At 49.4% G+C, this 17,417-nt stretch overlaps 1 long non-coding RNA gene across 2 annotated transcripts; it reads left to right on the top strand.

Annotated features, from left to right (window-relative positions):
* The first annotated feature begins 892 nt into the window (after positions 1-892).
* On the top strand, positions 893-16,214 carry LOC130680414 (uncharacterized). Of its 2 annotated transcripts, XR_008993414.1 has the most exons (4): positions 893-1,530; positions 7,861-7,974; positions 12,827-12,960; positions 13,054-16,214. It is a non-coding gene; the product is annotated as an uncharacterized LOC130680414 (long non-coding RNA). The 2 variants fall into 2 exon arrangements; XR_008993413.1 differs by lacking the exon at positions 7,861-7,974.
* Positions 16,215-17,417: the final 1,203 nt, after the last annotated feature.

The raw sequence follows: 17,417 nt of genomic DNA, 5'->3' as shown, positions 1-17,417 counted from the left end.
ACCTTAATTCACTTAACAGCCATTTGCTAAATGCAACTGTCCATCTGAAACCTATATCCTCCACACCTCAGCCAGGGTCTCCTTCCTGCTCCTCGCCTCCCCATGCTATGTTGAATTCTACTTCTCATATTTCACTGTGTCTGCCATAGCGCAGGCCACCATTATTACTCACCCAAAGGCATTCGCTTTCTCCAAACTTATCCCCATCAGCTCATGTGGCAGCCAGAGTCACCTGCCTAAATTGTCATTCCTCTTCTTAAAATCCTTCCTTGACTGCCCTTGGCCATCAGGACAAAGTCCTGGGGTTTGTACACCCAGGTAGTTGGCCTCTCCAACAACACTGCTGTAAATCTCCCTCATATACGAGTCTCAGCTGCAGCAAATTTTCAGTTTCTCCAAAGTCATGTTCCTTGTCACTGCATGCCTTGTCCACAGTGCCTGCTCTGCAAGGAATGCTATTCTCACCTTCATCTGACCATCTCCTGTGTATTTTTCAAGGGTCAGTGTAGATGCCAATAACTTGGAGCCTTCCACCATATCTCCAAGCTGGAGTTAGGTATTCCCAACTTGGTGAAACCCAGTCCTGTCTCCTTATTTAAATATTTATTTGAATTGGAGTGTAGGGGAGAGATGTGGCCCCTTGGGGTATTTGGAGAGCACATCTACCCACTACCATAGGCTGGAGTTGTTGAAGGAAATGCCAGCACCGCACTGCCTCTTCTCCCAGTCCCTATTCTAGGGAGTGGAGTGCGTTTAGTCCCTAGGGTGGGCTCTTCTGTTGAGCCATGCTGTAAGGAGAATCACTGCGTGCATGCAGTGGGCCAGAGCTCCAGGCTAATAGTAGGCTACCAGGGGACGCAAGGGCCCAGTCGGAGAAGAAAGACCAGGCTCGCCTCTCTCCATCTGACTGAGTGATCAGCACGCCTTAAGGCTTCCAGGCTTCCTGTTCAGCTCAGCTTGTATGGGGGGTTGTGCTAGGCCACCAGGATTCTCCAGAGGGCTGGTTGCCTTTTGAACTTGAGCATCTGGCTCTGGGGTGAATACAATGAATATTCCCATATGAACTGGAAATGCCTGCCTGGGTCTCTGCTCTTTGAAAGAAACAAGCGGTCCCACAGACTGACTTGAGGATTTTCTGTCAACGTCAACCCAAGTCATCACTCTCTGAAACCTCCCACCAGCTCTGCTCGCCCACAGCCCCACCAGTTGCCAGCATGTCAGGTGGTTCCGGAAGTTCCCCATACCCAGCAGGAAAGGACAAAATGGGTGCCCAGGTGCAAGCCTGACTAGTCATTGGGGTGAGTTCTAGGGAGAGGAGAGTTGGGCTGACACATACTCATTTTACTGTGGATGCTTCTGTATGTGGGAATGTTTTAAAAGCATGTATTCCTCCTGTAATTAAAGTTCCATCCCTTAGGCCTTGTTCAGAGGGCAGAGGGTGACAAGGGACACTTGATAGGGAAGACAGCACGGGAGCTAGACCTGGTCAGGAAGGCGGCAGTGACAAGAGGACATCTGGACCAGCAAAAGGTAAGGTCCAGGGCCCAAAGATGGGAGAGATTTATGGGCAGAGGATAAAAAAGATGGGCACACACCTAACTGGAGGATTATATGGAAGACTGGTGAGAGGTGAGTTAGTACTATAGTGAGCAGAGCCTTGAATGCCAGACTGAGGAGTCGGTAAGTAAGGGTTTCTGACCCAGAGGGATGGGACCAGACCTAGGCCGTGGGGTTGGAGCTGGCAAGGATGAGGCAGGCCAGACTGCCAGGAGGCCGTTTGCACAGTCCAGGGAGAAGAGCAACAGTGAGGGGAAAGGGGCTCCTGGAGGAATAAGCTGGGGGGGCCAGGACATGGGCACTGAGGGCAGGGCCCAGGGACCCCCTTCCACCTGCCTCACAAATCTCCCCACAGCCTTGCTGGGCACGGGCAGCTCTGTGCCTAGGGATCTTGGTCTGCCTGCAGCTGGAGACAGGGTGACATCCCAGCATGACTGGTTCTATCCCGTTTGCCACCTTGCTCCAGAGAGGAAGTGGCCCCCCCGGACCTCTTGGGGCCTCCAGCTCTTTCCGCTTCGCTTCCACAGAACAACTCCAGAGTGGCTGCTGGGTTTTGGCTCACCTGGTGATTCATTCGCATGTCACATTTTCCTGGGTCTTGGAGGAAAAGCAACCTTGCAGACCACAAAAAAGTGACTCAGATGTGCCAGAAGGAGCCAGATGACACTTCTCACACCTGCAAGAAGCAAAATGGGTGCTTGGGCAATGCTAAGGGTCCCAAGGGTTCTAGAGAGAGACCTGACAACTTAGGGGATTGGGTTTGACAGCAGGGAGGGGAGGTTAGAGTGCCCTACCCCCTGCAGCTCCCAGCCCTGCCTCCTGCCCCATCAGAGGCTGCTGGGTACAGTCATGCCTAAGGTGTCATTCAAGGACCTACGTGGAGAAGGACTAGACCTTGGGCATGTTCTCCAAAATCAGAAAACTGCTCTCCCCTCCCTAACAATGGTACCTTCACTATCATGACCAGGTACCAAGGACTCAGAGAGGAAAGAAAACCCAATGAACCCTGCAGAAAGAGAGCATCTTCTCTCCTGACTCCTCTGAATTGCTTGGTGGAAGGAGCTAAAGGCCACACTGCACCCTGATAGGGCCCAGGAACTTCAGAGTATAGTAAACACACCAGGCAAGGAAGTTCTCCTCTGGCACCCCAGGCAGTGTCATGGCCCAGAGCTCCAGGCCTCCTGTTCCCTCTCACCTGGCCCCCCTTTTGGCTGAGGAACTGCTGTTCTTTCTTGCGGGTGTCACCTTTTCTGGGGAGCTTTCCTTTTTCACTCACACTACCAGCACAGCCCGCTTCTCCGTTATTTCTGTTTCTGGTACTTAACCCATCACTGCACGTGCACCCTCTGCTGTTCTGCTTCTTTATGTGTCCAGGGTGACGTCATATGAGCCTTCCTCTGCTCTGCGTCGCTGGAGGTACCTAATGTCTGTCCCATTGAGCAGATGCTCACTCAGCATTGCTGCAACAGAGCCACAAAGCACAACGCCAGGTTTCCTGAGTCAATCCCATGCCATTTCAGGATACTTTACCCCTGCTCACCGTTCCTTACCAGCCCACGCTTAGCCTTCAGGGGCCTCCTCTTTGCACAAGGTTGGGGCCCGATGTCAACCACACTTGAAAGTGTGTCTCTTGAAAGGGTCCTCAAACTAGGAGTCTGTAGAGGTCCTCTAAGTTCTTGGTGCATTTGGGACTCAGGCCAAAGCAGAGCCGAAAGGCTGGGAGCTTTGGTGAGCTCTTCACCGCTCTGGAAATGGACCCATGTGCAGCAGCAACATGGTGATGATTGACAACCACATGCAATAAGGAGCATGGGTTGTGGCCCCAGCAAATGAGCATGCTGCCTGCCCAGGGTGTCCGGAACAACCCCGTCTGAAGGTGGCCAGGGGCCACTCCAGCTGGGACCATGGGCAAGGCATGTGAGAGGTCCCTAGCTACCTTCCATGAAGTAAGTACCTCTGAGTCTTCAGTCCACCTCTTCCACCATCAAGATAAGGATCCACTGTCCCAGCAGGCTGTGGTGATGGGGAGAAAGCCAGGCCCCGCCACAGGGCTTTGGCAGTACCAACTGCTCCCTTGGGTGCCCCAGGCTCGGACTCCTTACAGCACACTTTGCATTCCTCTGGGATGACAGCACCCCCTGTTACTGGCCATTTGGCCACGTCAGAGCCTTGCCCTCCTTCTGCCAGGGCAGCTTTTCTGTGGACTTTTAAAGCCTTGGGATTCTCTGGCTGGCTGATGGCTCAGCTTCTGCTCAGCAAGACTCTGATGCTGACACCACCCTCCCTACTTCCTTGCCCCCAGCTTGAGTCCACACCCAGCTGGCTGCTCAAGCCCTGGCTCTGGTAAGAAGTCTCTGGGCAAATCTGCAGCTCAGCTCTAAACATTTGTGCATCTGGTCTCTTCGGTTCATTGATCAGGAATCATATGATCTTTTAAAAACACAGCTGGTAAGTTGCCCATCTGTGCTTCTGCATTTGGATCAGTAAATCAGGCTGCCAAAATTTATTTAAACCCACAGGTCTGGGCTTAGAATTAGGCTGCCCTCACAGTGCCTCCTGTGATGATCTTCTCATTTTCTGGACCATCTTAATTCTTGGGACTACCCGTGCTTGGGCTTCTAGGAGTAGATCTGTTTTTATTGCTTATTTGTCTCCTGAGCTTTCTGAAGGACTATCTTCTCTTTACACTGAGGTTCACTAATTACAGGGTAAAGCATTAATCTGTACTCCTCCCCTCGTCCTTGCAGCACACACACACACACACACACACACACACACACACACACACACACAGTTATTTCCCAGACAAGATGGGTCCTAAGTCCTTAGCCAGGTCAGTAACCCTGGTAAGTGATATCTTCTATGCTTCCCTTCCCCACCCCAATCCTTTGAAATATACACAGGAATGTTGCTGATGTGGCAGAGACTGTCAACTGCCTACCAATATCTGGTCAAGCTGAGCACATGGCCATCAAAAATAAGTACTAAATTTCCCAGCCTCCTTTTCAGCTATGTGACTCAGTTCCGATCAATGAACTATATAAATAGGTTGGTGTATCAAACTTCCAGAAAGTATTCTTAAAGAGGCAAAGCATGACCATTCTCCTTTCTTCCTTCTTCTTGCTAGCTAGCACCTTCTGTGATAGCTGGGTTAGAGCAGTCATTACAGAGCATGAGGATGACGTCACATTTTGGGTACGGCAGATGGGGTAGCCCAGCTTCCAAGATAGCCTCCAGTGATTCTCAACTTCTAGGACTTGTGTTCTTGTTTACTTCTCTCCCACACGAAACAGGGCTGAGCTATGAATCTGAACTGACAGTGTGACTTCTGAGACTATATCATAAAAGACATTGCAGCTTCTGCCTTCCTGTCTTTTGGTTGACTTACTCTAGGCTAGTGCAAGCCAACTGCCATGTTGTAAGCACACCCAAGCAGCCCTGATCACGGGTGGTGAGCAACTGGGGCTGCCTGACAATAGCTAGAACCAACTTGCTGGCCGTGTTGCAGCCCCAGGCAGTCCTTTGAGTGACCACAGCTCTGTCTGACATCCTGACTGCAGCCTCATGAGAGAGCTCAAGCCAGAACCACCCAGCTGAGTCACTCCCGCATTCCTGACATACAGAAAATGAGAGATAATAAATGTTTATTTTTGTCTTAAGCCACTGAGTTTTGAAGTAATCTGTTACACAGTTGAGGACAGCAACAGAAGAGAAGGAGGCTTGATGCTCTAAAATTGTGGTGGGCCATAGCGACTGTCAACATCTACCTCAGACTTTTCTTTTTTAAAGATAAATTCTCTTCTTTTCACAATTATTATTATGAGTTTTCTGTCGCTCCGATTCTTATCCCTGTTTGGCGCCATTCATTCAGAAACTCTTCTAAGAATCTGTAGCTGGAAGTGCCATCATTCCTGTGCCAATGGCAGGTTGAAGCCTAAATCTTCCCAAGTTGATGGGCAGTTAATGTCTAAAAATGTCCGTAAAAATCATTTTATAATAAGAACTGCAAGATAAGGATCAGTAGACCCTGGCTTCTCTCCCTCCTGAGGGCCCTCAATCTTACTTAACACTTTGGTGACCTCATTTGGCACAGAGAGACACACTCTCTTCATATGCGTCTCCCTACAATGTCCATGAGGCTCAAACAGATTGGTAAATAAGGACTTTGGAGAGGGTCAAGCTGCTCTACCAGCTTAAGATGGCACCCTTGCTGTTTCTGGGTGGCGTGAGCCTCAGCATATACAGTTGTTCCTTTCACAGACCAGCTTTCGGGTGTGCATCTCATGTGGCCTACTGAGTAATCCTCAGCAGTGAGGGGATGCCCTGCTCAGATCCGTTCAGCCATGGCAGCTAACAGGACTGACTGATGTCAGTCCTGTTAGTCTCTTCTTTTCACTGAAGCACTCCTCCTTGGTGCCCCACTTGCAAGACAATGACAACCAACACTCTGAGGCCACCTCTCCATCCCCCATCCTGCTTTATCTTAGACTACGGAATCCCAATGAACTAATCAGACAACACAGTTCCTGGACCTGCTTAATGTTCCTCATCTGGCACACCAAGTGAGAGAGCTTCTCTCTGAAATCTTAGCCTCCTGAATTCTACCAGGGGCCTTGACTCCTGCTTTCTAGATATTTCCAGTCCTCTTTCCACTCTTACTCTTGCACTTCAACAAAGACCGTCTGTCCCTAGAGGCCTCAACTGTTTCCTCAGCCTGGTCCCATGAGAATCATCTGAATAACCAACAATTTTCATAAATCCCATATTTGTTAGGGTAATCCTAGATGCTATGATGAACAAATCCTAAAAATGTATATTGCCTCAGACAATACAGTTAATTTCTTGCTCACAAAAAACCCAAATTGGTGTTTCTGATCAGTGGTGTCTCTCCACCCAGGGATGGATGACTCAGGGACTAGGATCCTTCTACCTTTTGGTTCTGCCATTCTCCAACATGTGGTTTCCAAGGGGGCTTCAAGCTAGAGGAAGGAGAAAGGGTGAAGGCACATCTGCTTCTTAACCATCTTGGGCTGGAAATGACACGTCATCCCTGATCAATAGTCCATTGGCAAGAACGCGTCAGTTGACTCCTCTCAGATGTAACAGATGCGAAGGGAGGGTGATGCTGGGAAACGTAGTCTCTGATAGGAAGCCCATCCTAGCCTCGATTTTATTCTATGGAAGGGCAGGAAACAACAATTTTTTTCTGGTGAATAGTTATCTATCTCCGATATACAACCTTCATTTCCTTCTGCCACAAACTAGCAAGATCAGCCCAGACACTACAGGCTGACATGCCTTCCTGGCCTCTAAGTTCTGAAGAAAACCCCGAGGGAACAGATCAGTGCCAATGCAGATTTATGACCACCAAAGCCAGCAGGGCCCCTGTATTGCTAGGACCGGGTCATATTCTCTCCTGTTTCCCATAACAAGGGTTCCAATAATAAGGGTTTCCCATATCAGGGGCTCCCTGCACTTAGTGCCCGCACCACCCCCCATTCTCAATGAGTGAGGATTTTAGGGTCAAAGGACATGATGCCCCTCCACTTCTTATCCTGCTTTCTCCTCCCACCCCACCCCACCCACTAATAAAAACTTGTTTGTGTGCCAATTCACTCCAGCTTCACAGCCCAAACTGCTCCCTAGGTTTCAGACCTGTGCGTCCACCTGTCCCCTGGATGCTTCCACCTGGACGTGCATAGCTCTCTCGGACTCACCACGTCTCCAGCTGAGCTCATCACCCAGCCCCGCCCCCTCACCAAACTTGCTCTTCCTCCTGTGGTTTTTCCCCTCCTATAATAGCAATACCTTAACCCCATGGTCATCCTCACTGAAAACCTGAGGACCTCTTTACTTCGTTTCTCAGGTTAAATCCTGGCCAAAACATTTCTTGAATCAGTTCCCTCTACTCCTTTCTTTAGTTCAGGTCACTGTTTCTTGCTCTTATGCCCGTAACCACCTCCTAACATTTTTTATGCCTCTCGTTGGCTCTCCTCCAACCTGCTCTCCACAGGTAGCCAGGGTGACTGCTCTACGGTACAAATCTGACCATGGACTTCCCTCTGAGGCCCCCAAGGCCCCACTGCCCACGTCAGCCAGCCTCTCACCTCCCCTGACATTCCAGCAACACCAGACTTTCCTTGGTGCTTGCCCTGAGGATCCTTAATGCCACAATGGAATTATGGGGGGTTACGGAGGGGTTACCCCTCCTTGGTGAAGCTAGAACATCCTTTGTTTTCCTCTGTCTGTGTTCATCACACTCCTTGGTAAGGCTCTTTTTCTGTCTGCCTCCCAACACCACAGGGCAGGTACCCTTCAGCTCAGTATCTCCATGCCTGGGGCACCGCTTATCATACAGTGGGTGCTCAGTACATGCTCAGCAGATGAATGAAGATGATGAGAAAGTACCCATTGAAGGTAATGAAAATCTTGATTTAGATACGCTTGCTTGCCTTAGGGTGAATGAACATTTCCTGCTCGGGAAAGCCAAAGTATATATATTTTTATCTGTGAAATCTGATCCTTTGCCTGAGAGCCTCCCCATCAATTAATCATGACTAGCCATTTGCGCAAAACCTCTTCTCCCAAAGCACTTTGCGTAGAACGGCTGAGCTCCTGCCAGAGCTGTGGGTCCAATTTCACCACATGACTAGCCTTTGTAGTAGCCTCACACCCCTGCCTCTCATGGACCCCCACAGTGGCCCTGAGGGGCAAGCCAGAAAGGAGCATTGTCCTATTTCTAAGAAAACTTGTTCATAGGAGATGAGATGATTGTCAAAGGGTGCAGAGTGAATCAGATATTTGTTCTTTTTCACTTTATCATAGACCACTCTGCCCCCTGCTCCCTGGGGCTGACATAATGCCTCTTATGCCAACACAGACCCTGGGCTCTGTGAGAAACAGCCTCAGACGGGGAACTGATACACTGCCCTCGCCCCCTAGGTCATGATACATCTTGTGTGTCAGCCATTCTCTTGGGCAGGGGATTACTGGAACAGACACCCACCCACGCTGGCTTGAGCATATAAAGGAAGACTCTCACAGAATCCAAATGCACGAAGTCATCTCTAGGACTAGCGATGCTCATTAGACAGGCATTTTCTCTTTTGTGCTGGACTACAGGTCTTTTCTCTTTGCATTTCTAATCTGGTCCCCTTTTCACAAAACCCTGAATCATCTTTTGCAAGGCCCAACATGACTGCTAGTCCTGAGTCAGCCTGACTCACAACTGCAGGGCCTCCCGCCACAGGAGCAGATTGTCAGAGCCTTGGGGGCACTTGTCAGAGCCTTGGGGGCGCTTGGCCGGCTCAGCCTAAGCGACGGTCTGTTCTCCCAGGCTCGGCTTTCAGCCCTGGCCCAGCACCTGACCCAGCACCTGACCCACGGGCAGAGGGTTTGGGTCAGTTGGTACAAACAAGGCAGTGGGAGCTGTGGGCAGGGGAAATCCTAAGAGGGATGTAGACAGAGAGCCCATTACAAGTGCAGGAAAAACTGTGAAAGATGTTGAGCGTTAGTGGGCGAACTGAATAGCGTATCCACCTAGGTTCTATCTGCCTTTTGCAGTCTTTGACTAGACATTTCTCAGCTCTAAAGATGGAAGTTAAATTGTAAAACACTGATAGTAATGTAAATAAGTCCTGTTCAGAGAAATGCAAATTATACCTGGCAGAATACAACTGACTTGCCTTGTGGATATTGACCAGTTTTGCATCCCTTTCTAAAAATATTTTAGCATTCCTTATCCAACTCTCATGTGTAATACTCTGAGTTCTCCTTTGAATTGCTTGTAATATTTTACTGGTTCTCTCATTAATTAATGAGGTAAATTGAATCTTTGACACATGCTTATTTATCTAAGGGGGGGCATGGTTACAACTCCTTTAAAATTTATTGTTAAATATAGTCAAAGCCTGTATAATCACAAACTCAGTTTAGAAACATTACAGATGCAGAGGAAAAAATACAGGATATGTGTAAGTCTGGGGAGAGGAAATCCCGGGGCAAAATACCTCTAAGACCAAAGTCAGTCAAAAGGAGAAATAAAGTTGAAAACCTGTTATTGTTACAACACACTCTAGGGCCTTCTTTCTTTCCTGCTCCGGCCGAAGTAAGTCAGCACTTCCCCTCATCTCTCAGGTTCATATAAGCCCTCCGTCGCCCAGTAATTACCCATTGATATGGAGAGGAACTGCTTTCCACCCCTGAGGAATGCCTATTGACATGCAAATGTCTAAAGCCAGCCTTCTCCCCATCCCTGAGGATGCAGATGCACTAAGTCCAGGCGAGATATTCTGGAAATACTACACTTTTACCCACAATACACCAGGAACGTAGTGGTTACTGTGGCAGGACAGGGGGGCAGGGAATAGGGAAGGAAAAGACAGGTAAATATACATTTTACATTTTTTTGTACTATTTTAATTTTTAAACTATGTTAAAGTAATTTCAGTGGCTCCCAGGTAAAGGCTTAAGAGTGATTTGTTTTCTTTTTTGATACTTTTCTCTATAGAGAAAAATAGCATTTACTTTGCAATTATTAAGCTGTATGTATGGCTATTCGGACTTTTCTGGTTTATTTTACCAAAAAATATTTTTTTAAGCCTGATACATGTTAAATTTTAAAGGAAAAAGGAAACTAAATAGGTAAAACTACATCTTGGCATATTGCTCCAGGCAGGCGTGGGTAGCTGGAGGTGGTTATGACTGGGGCCTGCCCTCAGGGAAGAGGATAAGGTTCGGGTGGGTTCCAAGCACAGGCCACACCTACCCTGTGTCGCTGCTGCCCAGATGACAGGTCTTCCTCACTGTTTTACAACCACTATATCGCCTCCCTCCCGCCTCCCTGTCAGCCCAACTCAGGGGACGTGATAGAAGCTCATTCCAGAGAGGGGACATTCCTTCCTCCTGGCCTTCTTACTCTGACAACCTGACAGGCATCCTGCCCTCCCTGGCTTGCTGCTGAAAGGGGACAATCACTGCCAAACCACGCTTGCACAACAACACACTTCTGAGAACGGTTCACACAGTTTCTGTCAACTGAATCCTGTCTTCCTCCTGACTTACATGATGGTCCAGATATACTCTGGCTTTCATGTTCATGGGTGGCTCACCCACTGGTAACTGATCTTAACACTTCAAATTCTTCTGTCTTCATTAATCAACTGTGGGTAAAATTGTAACATTTTCAGAGCATCTCGCCTGGCTTTAGTGCGTTTGCATATCCTCAGGGCTGGAGAGAAGTTCAACTCCATGTCAGTGGGTAATTACCTGGGCAACTGAGGGTGTGTTTGAACCTGACCATTTAAAGGGAGGGGCTGGCTGGCTGGCTGGCTGGCTTCTTCAGGAGCAGAGGAGAGAGCCGGCCCTGGACTGCAGTTTGTAAGCAATGAACAGGTTTTAAACTTTATTTCTCCCTTTGACTGATTTCAGTTTTTAGAGGTATTTTGCCCCGGGATTTCCTCTCCCCGGTCTTACACCAACCTATAAACCAGTCTATTTCCGTACGTGACGATAGAACCTTCCTTCTAGGAATTCCTCTGTCACCAAGCCTGTAAGTTTTCTCTGCTGTTTTCTTAGTGTGTGTGTATGTGGTGGGGGAGGCAACACCCATGGGCAGTGGAACCACCTCTCAGCCCCAGAAGCTTCCCCTGGCCTTTGGCTAAGTGTGTGCAGTCCCTTGCACTTGGCATAGTTGCACGCAGGTGCTTCATTAATGAATTCTTGCCCAGGATGACTGAAGAATAAGGCGTGGATGAGCCACGTGCCCGCCCTCACTCACTGCACATTCTCAGATGCTTGACTACGGCCAGGCTTTTCCACATTTACCCATTAAGCACAGAGACACAGTCAACCCTGCTTTCTGGGGCTGGTACTCCAGAACACCCTCCCAAGCAGCATATCATGCTGTGGGGAGAGTCTTACCCTAGTACTGCTACACAGGGCTGGTTGAACCCAGACTCCCAATGTCATTTGACTACATTGCTCTCTCCCTGAAGTTCTTCAGTGGCTCCCTATTGCCTGCAGGATCAAGTCCAAGCTCCATGACTTGGCCTTCAAGTCCCTTACTTCCCAATCTGGCCCCAGCTATATCTCTGGCACCATCTCCCTATACCACATACCACACTGTCTAACCACCCATTCACCCCGTGCATGTTGGAGTTCCAACTTGCACACAAGTCCAAAGGCTGTTTTCCAAGCTCTCACAGCTGCCCAAAATGCCTTTCAATGGCAGTCTCTCTCTTATTAGTTGATGTCATCAGAATTGCATTACTATAGATGCAGACACGGGCATGCTAGGGCCTGTCTTAATGCAGAGCCTAAGACCCCGGTGCTCACACCACCCCCATGGCTGCACCTGGGTGTACTTTCCATAATGGCTCTTTCCATGGGAGCAGCTGCAGATTCCTCCTACCTCCCAAAAGCTCACTGCCGTGGAGCAAAGACAGTTGTATTAGGACACATCACAGCATCTCGCTGCCAAACTGACAACTACAGTTATGTTTTGGCCAGCCCACAGCTGGAGATGAGAGAAATGCACAAGCAGCCAAGGCCTCATGAGCCTTCGTGAATCAGCAGTTTGTGCTGTGTGTGAGGGAGCCCATCCTGCCAGTGGTCCAGGCCCTCCCTTGGTGGGCAACCTGCTGGCTACAGACCTCAAGTTAGCACCTGAGACCCTCAGATGAAGTCCTGCACAGTGACAGTTAATGCTTCCAAGGGCCACCCCAGGACCCGGAGGAGCAGTAGGGCAGAGTGGTCAAGCCCAGCCAAGGCCCAACCCTGAGGGACAGGCAGGGGTAGGGGGCAGGTAACACAGAGGGCCGAGCTGCCCGGAGTGAAGTCTCTCCTGCTGGGCAGCCTGATGCCAGGTATCCTCATGATGGGCATAGGGTCTGTATGGAGGCCCTCGGGTGCCACCTCTATGAGGAACCTCAGTGCCATAGGCCATGGGCAGAGGAGTGGTGTCAGTGCAGGGCCAGGACACTGCTGCAAAAGCAGCCACACACACAGCAGCAGCCTCACCTAGAGAGCCGTGCCACGTGCCCACACCGTCTGAGTGCTTTTACCTAGGTCCTTCTTCTCACCTTCACTGCAGTCCAGTGAGGGAGCTTCTGTTATTATGCCCCTTTTACCGGTGAGGAAACTGAGTCTCAGAGGGGAATTTGATGGAGACCTCACAGCTGGAGAGTATGGAGCTGGAATTTGAGGCCAGATGCTCTGGCTCCAGAGCTTAGGTGGCTTATGTCTTGTTATCCTTGTCTGACTCTTTCAGCCCAGGCTTGGTTGCAGAAAGCTAAGAGACCCCAGCACATTTCTCACACAGCGTAAGTTAAATTGGTGCCTCCAAATAGACTCTGGCCTGTAAGCTGAGATGTTACCAAGGGAAGCAAACGACAACTTTTTCAGGTGACACATGCTGGGCTATGGAATTGGGGTGGCGGGTGGGGGGAGAATTAAAAGCTACCAGGATTTCCTCATTGCACGTTCTTGCACGTTCAGCAGAACAGTGGCCATCAGGAAGCTGCTCTGCGGCCAGCGTTGCCCCTGGAGACAGAGGGCACGAGCAGGAACTGTCTTCTGTGAGACCCACAGGCCCTCTGAAGGTCACCTCCCCAGCCTGGGGCTGGCCTCTTGCTCAGCCCTGGCCCGGGCTCTGGCTGAGGCCTCTAGGAGGGGCAGGCTCAGGCTCTTGGTGTTTTCCAAAGAGTGCCGCTGCCCTTCGCAGGCTTGCTGTGGAGCAGAACCTCTCTGTCCTCACATCCTGTCCAAATGCACGCAGGTGAGGAGGCAACTGGCTAGCAACTCTGTTCAGCAAGCTTCCAGAGTGGGTGTCTGAAAGGCTGGTGGCGCAAGAGCATTTGTATTTCAAGTGGCTGCTGCCCATGAATCACCAGCTTCGTTCTCTGCTCTCAGCTATGCAAAGGCATCATTTCCACCCAGCCTCATGTGGAGCTGGCGGCCAGAGCCTCTCAGCGTGGCTATAAATAGCAGATCATCAACTCACCTCTTCTGAGCTCATCACAGGCTCCTCAATTTACTGTGTGTGTGCATCTTCCTGCTGCCTGCACGTCACAGTCCCTCAGGTTTCCCAGGTGAGGCCTGGCTGGGAGTCCCATGCCGGGGGAGGCTGTTGGGGGGACAAGGCAGGGTTTCGGTTCCCGGAACTGTTCAGGGTGACGGAGAGGGCAATGGCAGACTTTTGAAGAGCTCGACATTTAAGGTGTCATAATTATGATCTCGGTTCTCTGAGCTCCTCTCCTATTAAATGCAACAGCAAGGGACTGTCAGTTCTCTAGTCCTAGAAATAAAAGGCAAAGGACTGACCAAGCACACACCCAGAGAACGCCACCCAGAGTGGGTAGTAACAAATGAAAGGTTTCATGCCTTTCTGTGGACTTGTCTCCTAAAACCAAGTGAAATACTTCATGGCTCTCTGGCTTCAGAAGTGAGATTAACTGAATGAAATACTTTATGGCTCCCTGACTTCAGCTGTGAGATTGGGTTTTTTAGTATTACTCATAGCTACCATTTATGGAGTGCTCCCTGTGTCCAGGATCTGTGCCAAGTCTTCCCATGAAGAATCTCATCAAGTCACCGCAGCAGCCATATTGAGTTGACAGCTAACATCGTTGGCTTTCTATAGGCGAGGAGGCTGTGGGTCCCAGCGTCACAGGGACAGCGCTGCTGCCCAGTCTCTGAACCACCACACTTTCTGCCTCCTGCAGAAGAGGACAGTTTGTGTGTCCACATATATCCATTTGCATGTGTGACTGGAGAGAGATGGACTATAAGACTCCTTTTCCCAGCCCCACAGCTCCACGACTGTAAGAGCCAGATGCTCCCATCCCAGGCTCCACTGGCACCCTGAGTGTCCCATCACCATCTTCTCCCAAAGCTGATCTTTTTCTAGGTTCTCCTATAAGGAGGGCACCCACCTGGGCTTTCTAGGCCCAACTTGATGGCCTTTCTTTTGTCTCCCTCCACCTGGGCCCTGAAGCAGGCAGGGGTAGGGTGAAGCTCCTTCTTTCTCCCTCATCCCCTCACCCCTGGGGGCAGCCTCCCTCCAATCCATTTCCTCCTCTGCCTCCCAGGGTCATAGCCCCATGTTTGGGGTCTGGTCCCCTTTATTGGTTTGTCACAACAGCCCTCCGGCTCAGGGCTGCACCGGGGAATGTTTAAGAGCACAGATCTTGGTTCCCTCCCCAGAGCACCTGAAATAAAATCTTTCAGGGTACAGGCCAGAGGCTGGATTTTTAAAAAGCTGTCCCAGTGATCGATGCAACCGGGGCTAAGGACCACTTAGTCTATCTGGCCACCTATATTCCAGCCTCTCCCTGCTCTGAACCCTCCTACCCACAGCGATCTGCTTTTAATTTTCTTAAAGTGCAGTTTGTCTCTTTATCTCCTATTACTCTCCCGCTCAAAATCCTCGAGCCACTCCCTACCGCCTGCAGGAAAGGGCGAAGTCCCTAGTGTGCGAGGCAGTTTCCATCCTGGTTCGCTCATTCTCCCGCTAGAGCCACTTTTCCCTGGGACAGCCTCCTGACCCTGCTTCCTCTCTTCAGCGTGTCTGGACTTTAGACATCAGCTGGGCACAGGAGGGCACCCTGAAACAGCCGCAGTCCTTAGCTGAGACTCTGAGTCCTTCCATAAGAGAAATGAGGAATTATTGCTGAAATGCCCCTCTTACTTCAAGAGCCACATGTGCAGCTTTAAACGAAGAGGGTTTTGTGTGGCCTGAGGATGAAAGGAGATCTGCCAGCAGATACGACAAAATAGCAGTAATGTGTAAACACAGGGTAGCAGGAGAGGTGGGGCTCATGATTAATTCAAAGGAGATGGCATTTTGGCATTCTCCTTGCTTTTATTCAAGCCCAGAGGACAGAGCAGGTCTGGTAAGCACTGGAGCAAAGGCTGTGTTTCAAAATATGTCTCAGGCTTTTTGTCCTCCATTCTTAGACTAAAGCAGAGAAACACGTTTGAATCTTGCTCAAAAGGTCAAGGGTATTTTGCTAATATGACTAAACATTGTGTGTGTTTAGACTTTGTTTTATTTCCCAGAAAGAAACACCTACCCCAAAATAAAATAAAAAGTGATTGTGCTGACTGACAGCAGGAGTCATTTCAGAATGGAGCCTGGAAATTGCTCCCCTCAACTGCTTCAGAGTGAAAATGGACCCTAAAAAACTTCTGGTTACATGTGCAGCAGAGCCTCTTAGGGGTCTCCATCTGCTCACTCCCCAAACCCTACCGAAAACAACTCTACAGGAGCAAAAAGAATTACGAATCCACAAGGCCTATGGGAGTAGGGGAGGCGGCGGCCGATGAAGGATGGCAGTACAGGTTTGGAAGGCGGAAGCAGGGGAAGCAGTGCTGGGTCACAGTGCAGCGTGGGAAGGCTGAAGGCCTGCTGCCTGTAGAGAGGTTGGGGGTGAGAAGCAGGCCCACTGCTGGGAACAGGAGGGTGGGGCTGCAAACCGGAGCACTGGTGGAGGCTGCCTGGGAGGGGGCAGTGGGGCGCCACACCCCTGGGCCTGCAGGAGACTGGGGTGCTCACTGGGGAATCTGCATTAGCACATCAGAGTCTGTGGAGAGTAGGCACGAGGTACAGACCTGAAAACATGGGTAATAACAGAAATTTAGATACTGAAGGGAAACTCCCAGCCCCATTTCTCCATCCTGCTTCTAGAAAACCTGGTGGCCAGGCACGCCCCTTCCCCCCAGGCTGGAGACGAAAGAAGCCTTTTCTGCAGAAACCGAGCAGACTCAAGGGAGAGACCTGCAGATACATGCATGACACAGATAAGGACCTCCAGCGGAAGACCCGGCTCCTGAGCAACCACCCTCCACAGGAAGTCCACTGTTAGACAGGCTCCACCCAAGCATCTCTTCAATGTGTAATTCTTAAAATTGATCATATAGCCAGGGTCCCCAGACGCTTAAGGAAAGAGAATATGAAGACAGGTGTGGGAGAGGGGACAGGGGAGGGGACAGCAAAGAAAGCCTAAGCTCAAGGAGAAGAAAGCTTTTAAGATGCTACAAAATCCTCAGGGAGTGAAAATAAGATTTACATCTTACGGTTCATTATCATGAAATACCAGAACACCAAAAGACCCCAAAAGCATCCAGAAAAGAGAAACAGGTCAATTGAAAGTATCAGGGATCAGAATGGCACCAGATTTCTCAGCAGCAACACTGGAAGCTGGAAGATAATGGAGTGAGGCATTCAGAATTCTGAGTGAAAATGATTTATAATGTAGGAGTCTAAACCCAAACCATTAATTAAGAGAAATAGTAGAATAAAAGATGCTTTCAGACATGGGAGATCACAAATAATTTGTCTCTCTCAGACTCCCTTTCTCAAGAAGCTCTCCACCCAAACAAGTGAATAATAGAATGAGGAAGACACGCTCAGGACACCTGGATGACCGCAGGCCCAGGCAGGAGAATCCCCCTCTGAGCCAGAGAATAGAGATATGTTGAGGAGTCATTAGGTGGTTGTGGGAATTAATAAAAAGCTTCTCAAAAACAGAATAAATAAAACCTCCAAGGCAACTACTACCTACAAAACCCCTCCAACACATAAACTATAAAAGAAAATAAACATAATAGTAAAAAGAAGTACATAGCTATAATAATGTAAACACAGATTATTGATTTAACCAAAAACTGTAAAAAACAGTGTTGGGAAGCTAGGAGAAAGGGGAGGATGCAGGTGGCAGTGGGTAAAAGAAACACATCCTCATCTCCCATATGCAAGAAAATGGGTAAATGTTCTTTTGTCAGTTTGTCTGAAATTGGCAGATCGGCAAAATAGCACTATAAGCATATTATTTAGAAAAATGGAGGCGGAAGTTAAAACC

Source organism: Manis pentadactyla, chromosome 13, assembly GCF_030020395.1.
Source record: "Manis pentadactyla isolate mManPen7 chromosome 13, mManPen7.hap1, whole genome shotgun sequence".
NCBI classification, from domain to species: Eukaryota; Metazoa; Chordata; class Mammalia; order Pholidota; family Manidae; genus Manis; species Manis pentadactyla.
This window is presented reverse-complemented; position numbering and strand designations above follow the sequence as displayed.